Source organism: Canis lupus, chromosome 32 (assembly GCF_011100685.1).
Source record: "Canis lupus familiaris isolate Mischka breed German Shepherd chromosome 32, alternate assembly UU_Cfam_GSD_1.0, whole genome shotgun sequence".
NCBI lineage: Eukaryota > Metazoa > Chordata > Mammalia > Carnivora > Canidae > Canis > Canis lupus.
The window spans coordinates 1,929,885-1,946,915 of record NC_049253.1 but is presented as its reverse complement, the minus strand read 5'-3'; the positions used below and the strand labels follow the sequence as shown (position 1 = coordinate 1,946,915).

General features: G+C 37.9%; 1 protein-coding gene across 2 annotated transcripts in view; it reads left to right on the top strand.

The window, feature by feature from the left end:
* The window catches only part of SYNPO2 (synaptopodin 2), a 181,609-nt gene that overhangs the window by 39,922 nt on the left and 124,656 nt on the right, over window positions 1-17,031 (top strand). The gene's annotated exons all lie outside the window — the stretch shown is intronic.

Sequence of the window (17,031 nt, the reverse complement as noted above, 5' to 3'; positions counted from 1 at the left end):
CTTCTAGCCAGGGAAGATTGTTATTAAGAACCACCTCAGTTCCTTACTTCAACTTTAAATGTTGGGTTTTTGTAAGGCTTCATGGTCAGCCCCCTGCTTCCCACTCTGTGCACTAGCCCTTGCATATTATGCCATTCTGGGGGTTCTGCTTTTGTCGTCATGTTTCTGATGCCCACATCTTTGTCTCTAGCCCAGATCTTACCTTCATATCTGTCCTCTACACAGCTGCCAGGCTGATGTATTAAACACATATGGCCCATGTCACTTTTTTCAGATGGAAACTCTTCCCTTCCAGGCTAAAGCCAAAGCTCTTCAATTTGGGAAGATAGATTCTTTGTTAATGATGCTCTAATGCTCTAGCCTTATCTTTTTTTTTTTTTTTTTAACTACTTGAGCTTTAAACTCTAGATTGCTAGAGTTGCTTATAGTTATTTTTCATATGATTGATTTATTGATTGATTTATAATATACTTCTTTTGCCATCTTGTCTTCATTCTTTTTTTTTTTAAGATTTTGTTTGTTTATTCATGAGAGACACACACAGAGAGAGAGGCAGAGACATAGGTAGAGGGAGAAGTAGGCTTCATGCAGGAAGCCCAATGTGGGACTTGATCCCAGGACTCCGGGATCATGCCCTGAGCCAAAGGCAGATACTCAACTGCTGAGCCACCCAGGCATCCCTTGTCTTCATTCTTGCTTCTCTCTCAATATGCATTTCTCTGCCCTCCTCCTGGCTAACTTCTGTCACCTTCCCAGCATAGCCTGTCTTGGCCCTGAACTAATTACCTCATCTCAGTGTTTTCATAATACTCTATCCATATATCTTTGACACTTAACATAGTGTTTCAAAACTATCTGTTTCTACGGCTTTTTCCCTTACTACCCTGAGAGCACCTAGAGGGTAGGGACTGTATCCTACTCATCTCATATGCTTGGTCTTTACCATATGCTTATGGAATGGTTAGATAAATGAGGAAGGAGTGAAGGTCAAAGTCAAATTCACATGGAAGATGTATCTTTGTATTTCAGTGTAATTTCTTAGCCACTAACTAATTCCAGTTAACTATGTATAGATGTGTTTACTGTCAAATGGTTTTTGTCCCCAGTTCTAATAATTGGATCCTAATTCGCTATTGCCTAAAGTACACATACCTCTGTCTCATGGGCAAGGTTGTTTCATTCTCTCACGAAATCTTTTAGTGTTAGAGAAGAAAGATTGGCTTCCTGTTCCAAGGCCTATACGTACATGACACCTTCTGGAAGTAAAAACATGCTATATTTGTGGTGCTCCTTACTTTACCTTCTAAAGAATTCCCTGAAGAAACTCCAAACCTTACTGACAGGATGGTCAGTAGATTTTGCTCTTAACTCTTTTTGATGTACAGATTCATGGGACACACATATTTTCTAACTGGATTTTCTCTTGGAACCTACATGTTCATACATAGAGACACATACTGTATTTATCCATTTATGAAACCAAAGACGGTTAACAGCCATTTCCCTGTACATTAACTCCTGGAATTTAAAAATTTCTGTCAGTTGTGAATATAAGACTATTATAATAGGATAGAAACCCATAAAAAAAAAAAAGGATAGAAACCCATATTGCTGTCTTACATTTTAAATTTCAGGGAAAGGTGTCCTGTAGGAGTCACAGTATATTTAGGGATCTCAGACAGCTAGAATTTTTTTTTTTTTTTTTTTTTTACCAGAGCTATCATCCATTTAGTGTAGTTTAGCCATAGTTGGACTGGCTGGTTTTATCCATGGATATATCTTTAGTTATACACCTGTGCTAATAATAGCACAAAGTTAATCTTTTAAATAAAACAAGAAATTCCCTGGATATATAATAAAGGAACTGTGGTGTCCAGGTTCCTTGTATATATTTTGGGGAAAATTTTTTCTCTGCCATACTTGCAGTGTGGTGGCTGTTTTAGAATATTGGTGTTTTAGCTAAATTTAACATGTCATAGTTTGAGAACCCAAATATTGACCTTGGAGGTTGCTTCCTAGCTCTAAGTACAGACAGGATGGCTAGCTGAACTATATCGCCCCTTCCAGAACACAGGTGCAGACTGTTGTGTGCTCCCCAGGAAATGCCTGCAAATGGCATCCTGTTGGAGAGAATGCTGCCTCTTAACATCACTGTCAATTTTGTGCTCCTCTGTAACACAGTTGCTTCTTCTTAGCTTCTTGAACATCTCCTAATGGAAAAATCCTTGCATGAAGAAGGGTAGACTCCTCAACAGGCTGCCTAAAATAACAATGACAACAAAACTGAGTTCCTGTGGCAACAAGTTTTTCCAGAAAGTCTTAAGGGGATTTTTATACTAAGTTTCAATTAATGCTGATCTCAGCTGGAATAATCTGCACTTTTATGTTGTTTATGTTTGAATACACATGTAGTTGACAGAAGCTGTCTAGATACATCAGATTTTACACATCTGTCAGTAAATCAGCAAGTTAAATGTGAGAGGTAGTACCCAGGGGCTTTGTGTGGGTGTGTAGCATTCCCCAGTGGATTAAGGACCAACGGATCATGCAAAGCTAGAGACATAATCAAAACCATCCCTTTTGGTACGGGTATACCTGTACTCCAGGATGATGCAGGGCTGCAGGAAATCTTTGCCCATTCTTCTTCTTCTTCTCCTCCTCCTCCTCCTCCCCCCTCGTCCTCCTCCTTTTCTTCTTCCTTCTCCTCCTCCTTTTTTGGCCCATTCTTCTTGATTGAGAATTGGCAGAGGAGGATCTTGTGGCATGACTAATGAGAAATATAAAATCTTTTAATTTGGCACTGCTTTTTGGTGCTATCATTTAGGGTGGAACAAAGCCATGAACATTCTGAATTGATCATTAAGAGAGGAAAAATAGGGTTGCGATGTGTGATTATATTCCTCTGCCCAGGTAGGGGCATAGGGAACTGGTCCCCTGAAAGCTCATGTGACAATTTTCCAACTTTGATGTTACAAAATTCCAAGACATTTAAAAAAAATGTCTAAGAAGTGCCAAGCTTTTTGCTAGGTACTGGGAAAAGAAAGATAAATTAGGCACAGATCCTGCCTCCAAAATGTAGACAGTCCAGCAGGGGAGAAGCCAGTAGATTTTTACCAGGCAGGTGAGGAAAAATGCAATTGGAGCAGATGGAACAATATTTTCAGTGGCAAGGAGGCATGGCACGGTGTGCTGTGTTTCCAACCATGTGAATGGAAAACAGAGCTGGGGATTATAGGAGGTGAACTGGAGAGGTAGGCAGGGGCCAGATTAGGAAAGCTTTTGTAAACTGTTATATGGATCTCGGGTTTTGTCCTGTGAATGTGTTAACAGGGAGCTATTAGCAAGAGTGACATTTACTCACGTAATTCTTGGATTCTCAGGAAGAGGGAAAAGTCTTTTCCTTTTTGATACATGTCTGGAGCTGCCGGGATGCTATTGCAGCTATGGAATATGTTGAGGACGTGAGCTGTGTCAGCTGCGGTGCGTTAAGGAGAATGGGACCTGGTTAAGAAATGTTTAGGTAATGCAGGGGAAAGGTTTTGATGATCAGTTGGAAGAAGGAGGAAAGAATAATAAGGGTGATTAAAGGAATATTTCTTTCTACCTTGATTAAATGGTGCTGCCAAGCCTGTGCAACGACGTAGGCAATCCTTACGGCCAGCCTGCGGTTTGGTCTCCAAAGTCTCTAGCAGTCAAAGCAAAGAGACACAGTCAAAGAGCCACATTAGCAAAAGGTGTAATAAGACAAAAACAGTAGAGTGCTTTAAGGTCTAAAGTGTAATAAATGTAAATTATTACTATTGTAAGTAAATATGCTTTTGGCTGTGGAGGAGTTAGGATTCTCTCTCAGCTCTCCTAAGTCTGCAGAGATCCCTGTGACTCCACAGAGTGAGGTGCTCCCTGCTTCCCCAGGTCCTGGCTCAGCTAGCAGATGCTGAACAGCACTGGGCTCTCTTTCCACCCCCGCCGGGGACTATCCCTGTTCATGGGTGGAGGCATCCTTGGGGGTACACTATCAGTCCTCCATCACATTTGCTTTCTCTGGAGTCTTTTCCCTTCAGCAAAAACCAAAACCTGTGTTCTCACATGCAAATGAACTCCTCTTGGTTCTGTCTCATTAGTTTGCCTGACATTCCTAATCTTACCTGGACCTTAGCACCTGCTGGGTGCAGAAGCTAGATGAAATTCTGCCATGGACATTTTCTGCTTTAAAAAAAAAAAACTGAAATTGGACATTATTCAGATATTTGCTCTCATTTTCCTAACTCATAGTGACTAAGAGATTCTCTTGATTTTATATAATTAACAAGACATAAAATGTTGCGAGGCACCTGGGTGGCTCAGTCGGTTAAGTGTCTGCCTTCGGCTCAGGTCATGATCCCCAGGGTCCTGGGAAGGAGCCCTGCATTGGGATCCCTGCTCAAAGATGAGCCTGCTTCTCCCTCTCCTTCTGCCTATCTCTCCCCCTGCTCATGCTCTCTCTCCCTCTCTCTGTCAAATAAATAAAATCTTTTAAAAAAAAGGGACATAAAACGTTGGAAAGAAGAAGGTCCATGAAGAGTACCCTGACCAGCGCTATCCTTTTGCAGATGAAGAAAATGAGGCACATGAAAGGAAAGTGAATTGTGAGTTATACTTAGCTGTACAACCAGGTAGTGTCTGGACCAAGTCTAGACTCAAGCACACTCCTCTCAGACATTACCACGCTGTTTCCAAGAACTTTTTTGAAATTGCATTGGGTGAGAAAGAGAGGGAGAGGGAGAGTGAAAGAGGGGGAGAGGAAAGAACAAGTGAGATGGAAGAAGGGAAGGAAAAGATGTGTGTCTCTTAGGTTTAAAACATTGGCCATCTCTGCTAGGCTGGAAAAGTAGAATTTTCAAATTCTGCTTTGAAAAGTAGAATTTTAATTGTATACTCTGGTAGTGTAGCTTTAAGATAGTATTATATTATGCCTCTTGTGAATGTAGGAACTTGTACCTGCTTTATTTTTTTTCCTTTTTTTTTTTTTTTTTTTTTTTTTTAATTTTTATTTATTTATGATAGTCACAGAGAGAGAAAGAGAGGCAGAGACATAGGCAGAGGGAGAAGCAGGCTCCATGCACCAGAAGCCCGATGTGGGATTCGATCCCGGGTCTCCAGGATCACGCCCTGGGCCAAAGGCAGGCGCCAAACCGCTGCGCCACCCAGGGATCCCTTGTACCTGCTTTATGATATGTTCTGGTGACCATGTTGAACCAGAATTGCTTTTAATAATGCTATTCTAGAGCTAGCTCTCTTCCTAAAAATGATTGAGGAGTTACAACTGTAACAAAACTTTTGGAAATGATGGATGTTTATTGTCCTGTAGCTGAATGCAGAGTTTGTGAAGGCTGTTGCTGCTCTTGGTACTTAGTAGTTATTATTGGCTTTATGTGTATATTCTATTGGTATAATTTGAATTTTTGGAAACTAGCTGTGCTATCATTCTTGGGGGAAAAAAAAAAGCATTCTGCTTGTATATGCTGTACTGGTATTGCATATAAATTGGTCAAGAGACTGTGTCAATCTAGAAATATTAAACTTCTCCCACACTTTCACCTTTATAACATTCTGTATTAAATATGTACATGGGTTGATTGCAGACATGAATAAAGTATTCTCTTTAAAAAAGCATTTGTGAATACTTCTTGCACTACATCCTGGGAGGAGGGTGTCTGCAGGATGCTTGAGATCTGAGAGGCCGGGCTGCCTGGCTCCCATGACGGGAGGTTTGCTAGGCAACCAGAGAGAGCTTTCAAATCAGCTTAAATATTCCTGCCTGGCCCACTGCCACCCTCTAGAAAGGCAAGTAGGCGCCATAAATTAGAACTGACCATAATGGCTGACATGTTACCCTTTAAGAAGTGTTGGTATTTTATGGCAAGAGGTTTGTTTGTACAAAACTAATCAGTCCATGTAGGGGTTTATTAGCTAATTGTCAGGATCAATACTTATAAAAAGCATTTGGAAAATAGTCCTCTGTGATTACACTGTAGGAAAAAACCCTTATGATGAAGTCAGAAGTGTTGATCTTTGAGAAGGCTTGCCAACCTGCATATAAATTTGTGTGGGAAGAAATACATTTAAAATATGTCCTTCTATAGTAAACTTAAAAAAGCTTCTCCAAGCAAGAAAAAAACAGATGGCATAGGTCTTATTAGGTCATAACTGATACTCTGAGACTTGAAAATCCAGACCAGTTCCAACAACATCCAAATGTTTGCAGTGACATTTCTTTAGAAAGATCAGACATTACTCAAAAAGTCTCTGATCATCACAAAGATAGGTTTTCTAAAAAATCTCCTTTATTTGTTCCTTTATATTAATAAATGTCTGTTGGAGGGGATTAACCCATTTATTAGGGCGAAACGAAATGCTTAAACTTAATTACCCTGGAATACCGTAAGACAAAGTTTGACATGTTGTATTTTTATATTTATATACTTACATATAAATACATGGTAAGATGTAAAGCAACTTTTAAAATGCTGGGTAATGAATTGTTTCTTGTTCGTGAACTAAGCCGCATTCCACAGAAATGTGCTCTTCTCCTACACTGTACCTGAGGTCCTTACCTGATAATAGCCTTTAACATGTTGTCGTAAACACACCTGGGTAATTAACAGTTTTCATAGAAGATTGTAAGCTCTGTGAGGGAAGAACCATGTCTGTTTTATTCATTGTCTCTTTGCCAGAACTTTGGGAAGGAAGGAAGGAAGAAAGGAAGCAAAGAAGGAAGAGAGAAAGAAAGAGTGAAGGATGGAAGGAGAAGAAGAAGGAGAAAGGAAAAGAAGAGGAAGGGAGAGCAGAAACAAAGTTAACTGAGGGGCTCCTGGGTGGTTCAGTTGATTAAGTAACTGATTCTTGAATTTGGCTCAGGTCATGATCTCAGAGTCCTGGGATGGAGCGTCAAGTCTGTTTATCCCTCTCCCTCTGCTCCTCTGCCCTTACCAAATCAATCAATCAATCAATCAATCAGTCAATCAATCTTAAAAAAATAAAGCTAGCTGAGTGGCTATTTACTATTCACAATAAAAACAAGGAACCGGCTAGTTCTTTGGACCTTTAAAAAATTCAGATGAATGTTTTCAGGTTTGCAACGGAAACTGAGTAGTTTATATCTCTAATTTATATCAACATAAAGAATTCAGTACGTCCTTTGAGAAAATCAGGTACCCTCTAAAAGTTTTAAAAATCAAGGGATTTCTAATCTTGTTTTTGCTAGTTATACAGAAAAAAAAAAAGAAATACATTGGTTGTGTTTTCCCAAGTAGTGGAGAGCTGACTTTTAATTTTTAATTAAATAATTTGTACTTTGTTTCTTCTTCAGTTAAATCCTACCCCTTACTTTAGCCAAATCTAATATCTTCTAATCCTCATTTTTTGTTGTTGTTGTTTACACAGAGTCCTTCAGTGATCTCCCAAGAACCTACAATATTGAAATAACTTTCACTAGGTTAACTATGATGGAAAGGTCCTAAAAGTACATGTATACTTTGTATAATAAAAATAATGTAGTGATTATTGTAACTGGTAGCTAGATTGATAGGGAGTAAGTCAAATTCCATTAATTGGAACCCTCAACCAAATGATTTATCATGGATACATATATTTTGTTTCTGATTTATTTATTTTCTACATTCTGCATTTAAAATAAAAGGCAAAGAACTAAGAAAAACAAGTGGATAGTATTAATTTAGTAAAGAAAAACTACATCTTCAATATTATATTGTTGGAATAGATATTTATGATGATAATCCTTTAGATTAGCATTCATAGTCACCCTATCAGATTGTAACTAAGAACTTACAGAGAACCTGTTATATGTATAACATTTCAGTAGGTACTCAACCAGAAGTATACATGTGTGAACAACTTAACATTTGTTAAGCATGTGTTATGTACCAGGTACAATGCTAAAGCTTTGTCTCTATTGATTCATTTAATCCACACACGTGTCCTATGAGGAAAATAATATTCTTTTATTTTTTTTTCCCAATTTTACACATTCAGAAAGTAATAAAGCAAGTAACTTGGAAAAGATTGCACAGCTAGAATTTTAACACAGATTTAATCCTGGATTTTTCATCTGTTCTGGTTATCTTATTTTAGAACCTTCTTACCAACTTCCCCATTACTTCCTTTCCACCCCCAGTCTTAAGCTATGTTGTGCATACTTCTGTTATCACATTTATTTATTTGTTTTTTTAAAGATAGATTTATTTATTTATTTATTTATTTATTTATTTATTTATTTGAGAGAGAGAGCACATGAAGCGGAAGAGCAGAGGGGGAGAGAGAATTCCAAGCAGACTCCCCACTGAGCCCAGGGCCTGACACAGGGCTAGATCCCAGGACTCCAAGATCACAACCTGAGCCAAAAATCAAGAGTTGGAGGCTCAACCAACTGAGCCATTCAGGTGCCCTGTTACCACATTTATTATGTATTGTGTAGGCACAGTTTGCAGCTTTAAATCTTTGTCTTTCTCATTGGACACAAGTTACTTGAAGTCATGGTATAGGACTTTTGCATATTGATAGCAAAGGGCCTAGTATAGTGCCTGCCATCAAATAAGAATTTAATAAATATTTGCCAAGAAATGAGTGGTTGTATTTGGGTTTATCACCTTCATTAGATTATGACTACCTCAAGGATAAAGAAGTAGCTGACTTATAAATTCCTTGCCCATGGTGATGACTCAAATGAATATTTACTGAGTTAAATTAAGGGTTAAAATGAGTGCAAAATAATTTGTATTAACTAAGATATGAGAATACTATCACATCTTTTGCAGATTTTCATAAGGGTAGATATAACACTTTATAGGGCCTTCCAATATAGAAAGAAGGTTGTTGTATTCTTGGAATAAACTTGAGAAATTAGAAACTCATAAGTGAGGAAAATTGACCATCAAAGAGTTTGTCTTTCTGCATTTACAGAGCTGTAAATGGCAGAGCTGGGATAAAAATATAGGTCTTCTGAGCACTAATTTGACTCCTTGCCATGATATTAAAATATTTCACAGCTGACATTTCAATTTATGAGCACACTTAATACCCCCCATATCCAGGGTCATTAGGCTAATCTTATTTTTTACTATTTATTGAACACTACAAAATGGTAGCCTCCATTGTGAAAAATTTTATACATCTATCTTATACTCTGAAGAAGTTTGACTCCCCGTAAAAGGAGAAAAGAAAAAAAGCAATTCTATATGAAGTGAATCCATACCACCTCTTTTCTCTGTGATCTAAACTGGACAAAGATCTGTGCTCTGCTGCACAGATCCAGAAATAGCCCAGAGTAAGCGAGGCACAGAAAATTATGTAAGCAAATTAGTGGGATGGCAGATTCTCCAGAACTAGCTCTATGCTGAATCTATTACTGCCTACTGGTATACAGTGAATCTCTTTCCATTCCTGTGGCTTAGTGAATCTTTGGTTGAGATTGCCAGTGTATGCATGCCTCGGGCTTTTATGGAATGCCTAATATAGGGCCAGTCTTACACATCATTTAAAAACTCAGCAAATCTTTGTTTATTTTTTGGGTGAGAACTCCTTACTACATCAGTCATTAATTTGAATTTATTGGGTTACAGGGACGTTTTCCCCCCCTTGAATTCAGCACATCACTGCTCCACACGTCTACAGGTTTGAAAACCATTCTGTTTCTATTACGCATTTTGGAAGGTCAATCTAGCACAGTGAAGCAGAAGTATGTGCCAGGGGCTATAAATCATTTGATTTTGTGGTTATCCACAGCCTTGTAATCTTTTCCCCCTGCAGGTTATCTTTTTTTCTGACCAAAATGGTTTCTAAGCGGACATCTAATAATATGCTTACAACTACTTATAAGAGTTTTCACTTCAAAGATCTCAGGATGTTCAAAAATAGATGAGAATGTTTTCTTTGTCATACCTGTATTTTCAGATAGAGGCAGCATGACCCCACAGGGGATAAGGGAGCATTTAGAGTGGAATTCAAAGAAGGTCCTGGTTTCAGAGAAGAAATGCTCTGAAAAGCTTCTCATTCTTGCTGTCAAAAATATAGAGCCAAGAGTTTTGAGCTTGTAAATATACTTGTTTATATGTGATGGGTTATTGTTAATAAAATAAAATATTTTTTCCTATGACAGTGAGCATTTTTGAGTAATTTATCTCTTACTGATTGTAAAATTTAAATTCTTTTGGATGATTCTTGCTTACTATAGCCAACAATACCTAGATTTCAAGCACTATAGATAATCAATTATTTTATCCTGGTTAAATAAGAAACCTTCGTGGGAACTGGGCACAGAACCTATTTAAGGTTATTATTTGTCACAAAATAGTGTTTTCTGTGTGAATATTAGGTTGAGAGGTAAGAACTTCTTTTCTGCAATTTAGAACCAGAAATGTTAAATGACCCTTGTTAATAGACAAGTGCTTGACAGTTCATAGGGATCATCATATCAGAACAAGAACCCATCTTTCTGGAGTGTTTCTTACAAATTTTCCAAGAATTCTGTTGGGTGGTCTCTGCAACATTTCACATTTCATCTGGCTGTAGGAGTCTTGTCCATGAACAGCAATAATGTGAAGAAATGTACTGTAACATGTTCCATCCTGAAAATCCACAATTTTATTTTTAAGCCAGAACTTGCTAAAATCCCTTTTTCTAAGAGGAACTTGCTAAAATCCTTTTTCTAAGAGGAGAACTGAGTAAAAGGACATAAAAATAATTTTTAGGGAAAAGAAACCGGATAAAATGTTTTATCTCGGCACTGGAAAAAAAAAAGTTTTGAATTTTCTTGAGTTCTTTGAATTTAACTGAAAAGAAAGTCTTACTTGCCTTTAGTAATATGCTGGCAAAGCAATGTTTCAGAGGTTCCCAAAGCTGGAATCTGTGAGATTCAATAAAAGAAGAACAAGGTAGAACCTTCAAATAGTGTTACTCAGGGTAGCACATCCTAGAATTTTTGTTGCAATGCTTCACAGAAGAAATGAAAATATTTTGATTGGATTTTGGGTGAACAGATAAGCTGTTCCTGGCCAGAAACTACTGATGTGTGATCTTGGTCTACCCGGAGCCTTACCTAACTCTCCTGAGGACTGGAAAAAAAATCAATATCTCAACACACTAATAGGCCATAAGCCAGCAGGCAAAATTGATGCTAGTATTTGGCTTCAGTGGAAGTCTGTGATTTTCACTTTTTATTTTGAAATTTACATCCAGGCATAGATAAGCAAAGACTGGGGGTTTGAACCTAGTTGGAGATAATCTGCTGATGTGGGTCAAAAGTCATTCTATAGAATCAAAATAAGAAATACGGAGAAACAGCATGCAGAATAGTTGATGGTTTTCACAGTTTTAGGGTTGAGAAGTTAACAAAACTTTAAGCAAATTAAGAAATCATTTAAGCATTTAATATAGTCAACTCACAAAATCATTAACACTGTAAGATTTATAAATTGATTGTAACTGCTTTTTTTTTTTTCATTGCCCTGCATGGGGGAAGAAGAATTAAGTTTACACACGTGGAGTGAGAAGTTTTCTTAAAACTGCTTAAACCTGTTTTATTTTATTTTTTTAAAAGATTTTACCCATTTATTCATGAGACAGAGAGAGAGAGAGAGAGAGAGAGAGAGAGAGGCAGAGACACAGGCAGAGGGAGAAGCAGGCTTCATGCAGGGAGCCTGACGTGGGACTTGATCCCAGGTTTCCAGGATCAGGCCCTGTGCTGAAGGCAGGCGCTAAACCGCTGAGCCACCCTGGCTGCCCAAACCTGTTTTAAATGCTTAGTAATTTTGTAGTTGAAATCTTAATATGCTTTGTTCTGAAGGAGTTACTGAGACCCAAATGGAGATTTTTATGATTCTCAGGGATCAGTTTAGAGAAACCTCTTGGTTGCTAAGTGGATCTCTGGATGTAAAATGTAGCTGGGTTCTTTTTCACTTTCTTTCTGAGAACAAGTTACTTTAGGCATATTTGGATAAGAATGAGAAGTTAGGAATCCTCTGTTTACATGTGTGGAAAACACTCTCAAACTGCTTAGGGGACTTCTTTGGTTCACGTAATTGAAAAGTCCTTTGGGAGAACTGGCTTTAGGCATGGCTTGATAGGCTGGTGTCCATGACATGACAGGTCCAGGTCTTTGCTTGGTGTCTTTGTTCACCTCATTCCTGTGTGATCCTGAGGTATCTACCAGTTATTATAGGCTTCCCTATCTCTATTCCCTATAGTGGTAATAAAGCATATCTGTCCCAGCATTCCTGGATGGATGAAGAAATCAGATTGGATGAAGTCACATGGTCACCCCTTACCCAATCATTATGGTCAGAGAAATGGAATGTACTAATTACTTAGTCTAGTTTCAAACCCTCCTCCCCTACAATTTCCAACATGATGCCAGTGAACTGCACAAATCATCACATGGAGATGTATGACTGTTAGAATTATCTTTAAGAAGAATGGATGCTAGGGGCAATCATTACATGGTGAATTTTGGAACTAGAAGGAGACTTTAGAATCTTCAGCCAAGTGCCTTTTTGACTGATCAAACCTTACAAAACATTAATATAAAATGGTCACTTAGTCTCTGTGGGTACCACTTATGACAGTGAGCCACCATAGCCTGTTTGATTTTTGAACAGTTGTATTGGGAAAGACTTTCTTTACATTGAGCAAAAAGTTGCTTCCCCTTGTCCTTCTTTCTGTGGACCCTTGTTTTGCCATCTGTGGCCACAAAAAGTAAATTCTTCTTCCACAATGCAAGCTTTCTAGTATGTATTAAAAAGTTAAGATAGTCATCCTTATTCTTTCTGCCCCAGGCTCAACATCCCCATTCTCTCATCTGTTATTGATATTGAAAGCCTTAAAGCACTCTCACTCTTTTGGCCTCTCTTCTTTGTTTGAGTTCTGGCCGATTAATTCAAAACTCAGACACGCAGTTCCACGTACTGACATAAAGACTCCCAGTGTGGCCGTTGGAAAGTGTTTCATTACTGAAAAGGAGACTAAGTCTCTTTAAACGATTTTTTAAAAAATGATTTTATTTATTTTATTTATTTATGAGAGAAAGAGAGAGAGAGAAAGAGAGAGAGTGAGCATGGGAAGGGCAGAGGGAGTAGCAGACTCCACGCTGAGCAGGACACCTGATACCATACTGGGCTTGATCCCAGGACCCTGGGAACATGACTTGAGTCAAACGCTGACACTTAACTGACTGAGCCACCCAGGTGCCCTAAGGAGGCTAAATCTCATAAAGAATTACTTTAACAGCAGTCTATAGAAGAAGCCAGTCTCAGACTGATTAGCTAAAATAAATTATCTGCAGCTAGAATATGTGTAGAATATATGTTTGGGAACATGATTTCTCAAATCTCTAACCATTAAAACGTTGGGCTTAATTACTGATTTTTTTTGGTTGGAGGCTTGGTATTTAATTTGTAAAATATTATGAATTATTAGTATTTTAATAAGTGTCTAATATATTTAGTATATAATATCTACAATATAATACATACACTATTTTGTTTTTTAAAAATCTTTTTATTTTGTCTTATAAAAATTAACGAGAAAGTATTATATCAAGATGCTTGGTCAGATTCTGTTTGTCATGAGAGAACTCTCAGTTCTCTTCTTAATGTATATGTTCTCCAGCAGAGTGACAACCTCCCGGGATCCACAACATGAAGCACTTGAGTATTATGAAAAATATACACTGATATTAACTCTGAAAAGGACTAGTCTCCATCAGACCCAGGAGAAGTGGGAGGGGGTTAAGCATTGATTAAGGAAAGCCTCTGATGAAGTGTTGTCATGCCTCCCCCTTCATCTAGTCTGCCACCAGCTCCTAATCTACTTGTACAGTACACGGTAGGCACATTCTCTCTCTTCCAGCCTCCCTGCCACCGCTAGTCCAAGCATCTTTCCAGCCACTTGGGACTCCTGCAATGGCCTCCAGTCTGGTCTCTTCCCATCCTCCAGTCTGTTGTCCACACTGTAGCCAGAGAAATTTAAAATGCAGATAGGATCATGCCTCTCTTTATTCATAGAAAAGTCTTCAATTGCTTTTCATTGTACTTAGGATGATAGAAAATCCGTCTCAGGCCTGTGAGGCTCTGCCAACTTGTCCAAGCCCATTTCTCTTTATTCTCTTGGGTGTTCAATACAGTCCAGATATACTCATTTTCTTTTAGTTCCATTACTAAAATAAACTCGTTTCTGCCTCAGGGCCTTTGCATATGCCCTCAGTGCTGCTTGAAACACTCCCCATTGCATTGCCTGTCTACCTCCTACTAATCATTGACTCTCACCCTGGTTTTCCTTAACTCTCCATTTTTTTCCTGACAGCCCAAAGTCAGATCCTGTGTTTTATTTTCTAACTGTATCCTCTGCCTTTCCTTCAGAGCACTTATGTGTGTACTGTTGAGTTTTTGAAGTCCACCTCAGTCAGTAGACCACTCCTTGCAGGAGGAGTGGGTTGGCTCACCACTGGATCTCCAGAGTGTCATTGAGGTACATAAATTTGAATCCTTGTGCCCTCACTTGGCAGCTATATCTTAAATACTCTGCATCAGTTTCTTCACCTGTATGATAGAAAATATAGTAATATTTTTTACAGGATTACTGCAAGAATCAAATTACAAATTCCATGTAAAATGCTGTATGGAGTGCCTGGCATATAATAGGAGTTCAAACTATATTGGTTATTAGTATGATATTGCTTTGAGGATATGTTTACTTATTGTAGACAAAAGCCATGGGGAAATTATTTCAGTTCCTTGAATAATTCTAAAAAGTCTCTAGAAAAGCTATTGTTATACCAGTTAGAATAGCACTAAAAATGTCTTTAACCAGTAGCTTCACTGTTCTGCTTTTTATAATTGTCAAATATTTCAACTTAGCAAAGCTAATACATAATGTGACTTGTTTCAGAGGTTGTCTTAAAATATGTTGAGTTTTTTAATGTGCAGATTATAATATAAATACTTATTTTCAGATGCTTTGAAAAAGTAATCCACTGTTATGTTTTATTTTTCCATTGAGATTTCTTAGTTTAGCAGATTTTTTTAAAATAATTTATTTATTTATTTATTTATTTACTTATTTATTTATTTATTTGGCAAAATGTCAACCAGACTCTGTGCTGAGCTCAGAGCCCAGTGCAGGGCTCAGTGTCACGACCCTGAGATCATGACCTGAGATCATGACCTGAGCCAAAATTAAGAGTTAGACACTTAACCACCTGAGAGACCCAGGCACCCCAGTTTAGCAGGTTTCAAACACATGGCAAACTGGTTGGGCTTCTTGACATAGATGCTTTGTTTTTATAAACTTCAACTTTTGGATAATAATGGTAGTTATTTCTTTGTTCTTTCTTTCTCTTCATAATGGGATTTTCATGGAGGAGTCTTTTATACCTTTGGTACGATCTGTAGAGTAAAAATACTGCTTTGTGTAAAAGGATTATGACAGTGTATAGATTTTCACTGTCAGACACCTTCCTTTGGGTAAATATTTATATGAAATGAGGCACAGAATTTAAAATAGCTCTAAAGAAGCTGCATACTCTCCTTGACAACAACAACAACAAAAAAGTTTGTGTATTAGCAGTGGTTTAACAGTGTCTGGCATAGAGAAATAAAGACAAAAATATACTTTGGTCCTGTAATATTTATAGCATTGCCAGTTTAACCATTGTGCCCTATTTAGGAATATTTTTTGAGTGAGCTTTATTTTAATGTCCAAGAATACAGTCATAGTTGGTGGTGGGGAAGCTCAGCCTTGCAAAAGGCAACAGAATACACTTCTGTGTTCTTCCATGAAGAACAGAGAGAGAACTCATGTTATAGAAATCTTAAATTCTTGTATATCCTGACATAGAAGACATTGGTAACAATGGGACAGCCACTTGGAAATGTTGTATTATGCTTAATATGCTTTTGTAATAAACATTGTCTTCATGAGTTTATAAATGAGAAAGACAAGAAATTCCATTCTGTAATTCTGAGTAATGCATACCCACATATGGCAGCAACTTGTTTATAGGGCAGTCCCATTGTTAGAGAATGAGCTGCTCCACATAATGTGCATATTCCAGATAACTGGAAGCTCAGCTAAAATGCGTAATCGCTTTACTTCTTGACTCTTTCTAACATTTATATAACCTTTGCCTTAAAAGCAAAAAACTAAAAATAATTTCCATTGTATTATGAATCTGTCAAAAATGTACACCTATGTTCTTGACTTACTCAGTTTTACCTGTCATAATTCAACCTCCTTGGAGACTCAATGTTCGCACACGAGCATCACTTTCTGATTTATATTGTGTTAAAATTTGTGAACGTGTTGGCACTTATACCGAAGGGCACTAGACTGCCACATACAAAGCTTTTTAGCTTCTTTTCTCTCACTTTTAAGCTGTCACTTTTATTTTTTTACTTTTATTTTTTAAAGATTTTATTTATTTATTTATTTATTTATTTATTTATTTATTTATTTATTTGAGAAAGAGAGCACAAGCAGTGGAGAGGAGGAAGCAGGCTACCCCTGGAGTGTGACACAACCTGAGCTGAAGGGCTGACACTTAACCCACCGGAGTCACACAGGTGCTCCACTCTGCCACTTTTTTAAAAAATATTTTATTTCTTTATTCATGAGAGACACACAGAGAGAGGCAGAAACATAGGAAGAAGGAGAAGCAGGCTCCCTGTGGGGAGCCTAGTGTGGAACTTGATCCCAGGACCCTGGGATCACACCCTGAGCCAAAGGCAGATGCTCAACCACTGAGCCACCCGAACACCCTGCCAGTCTGCCACTTTGAAGTGCTCTGTCAGTGTATGTGAGTATGTAGGCTTCTAGTTCCATCTCCTCTCCGTTTTTAATCACCTATAGGTTAGAAAATGTATTAGAATTATTTCCAAAATAAGAGTAAATTGGCTTCAAGTGATTACCTAAGGACGATCCCATGCATCAAGCATGAGAACTTAGTTTTCTTCTTTTATTCAACAAAGACAAATTGAATGCCTA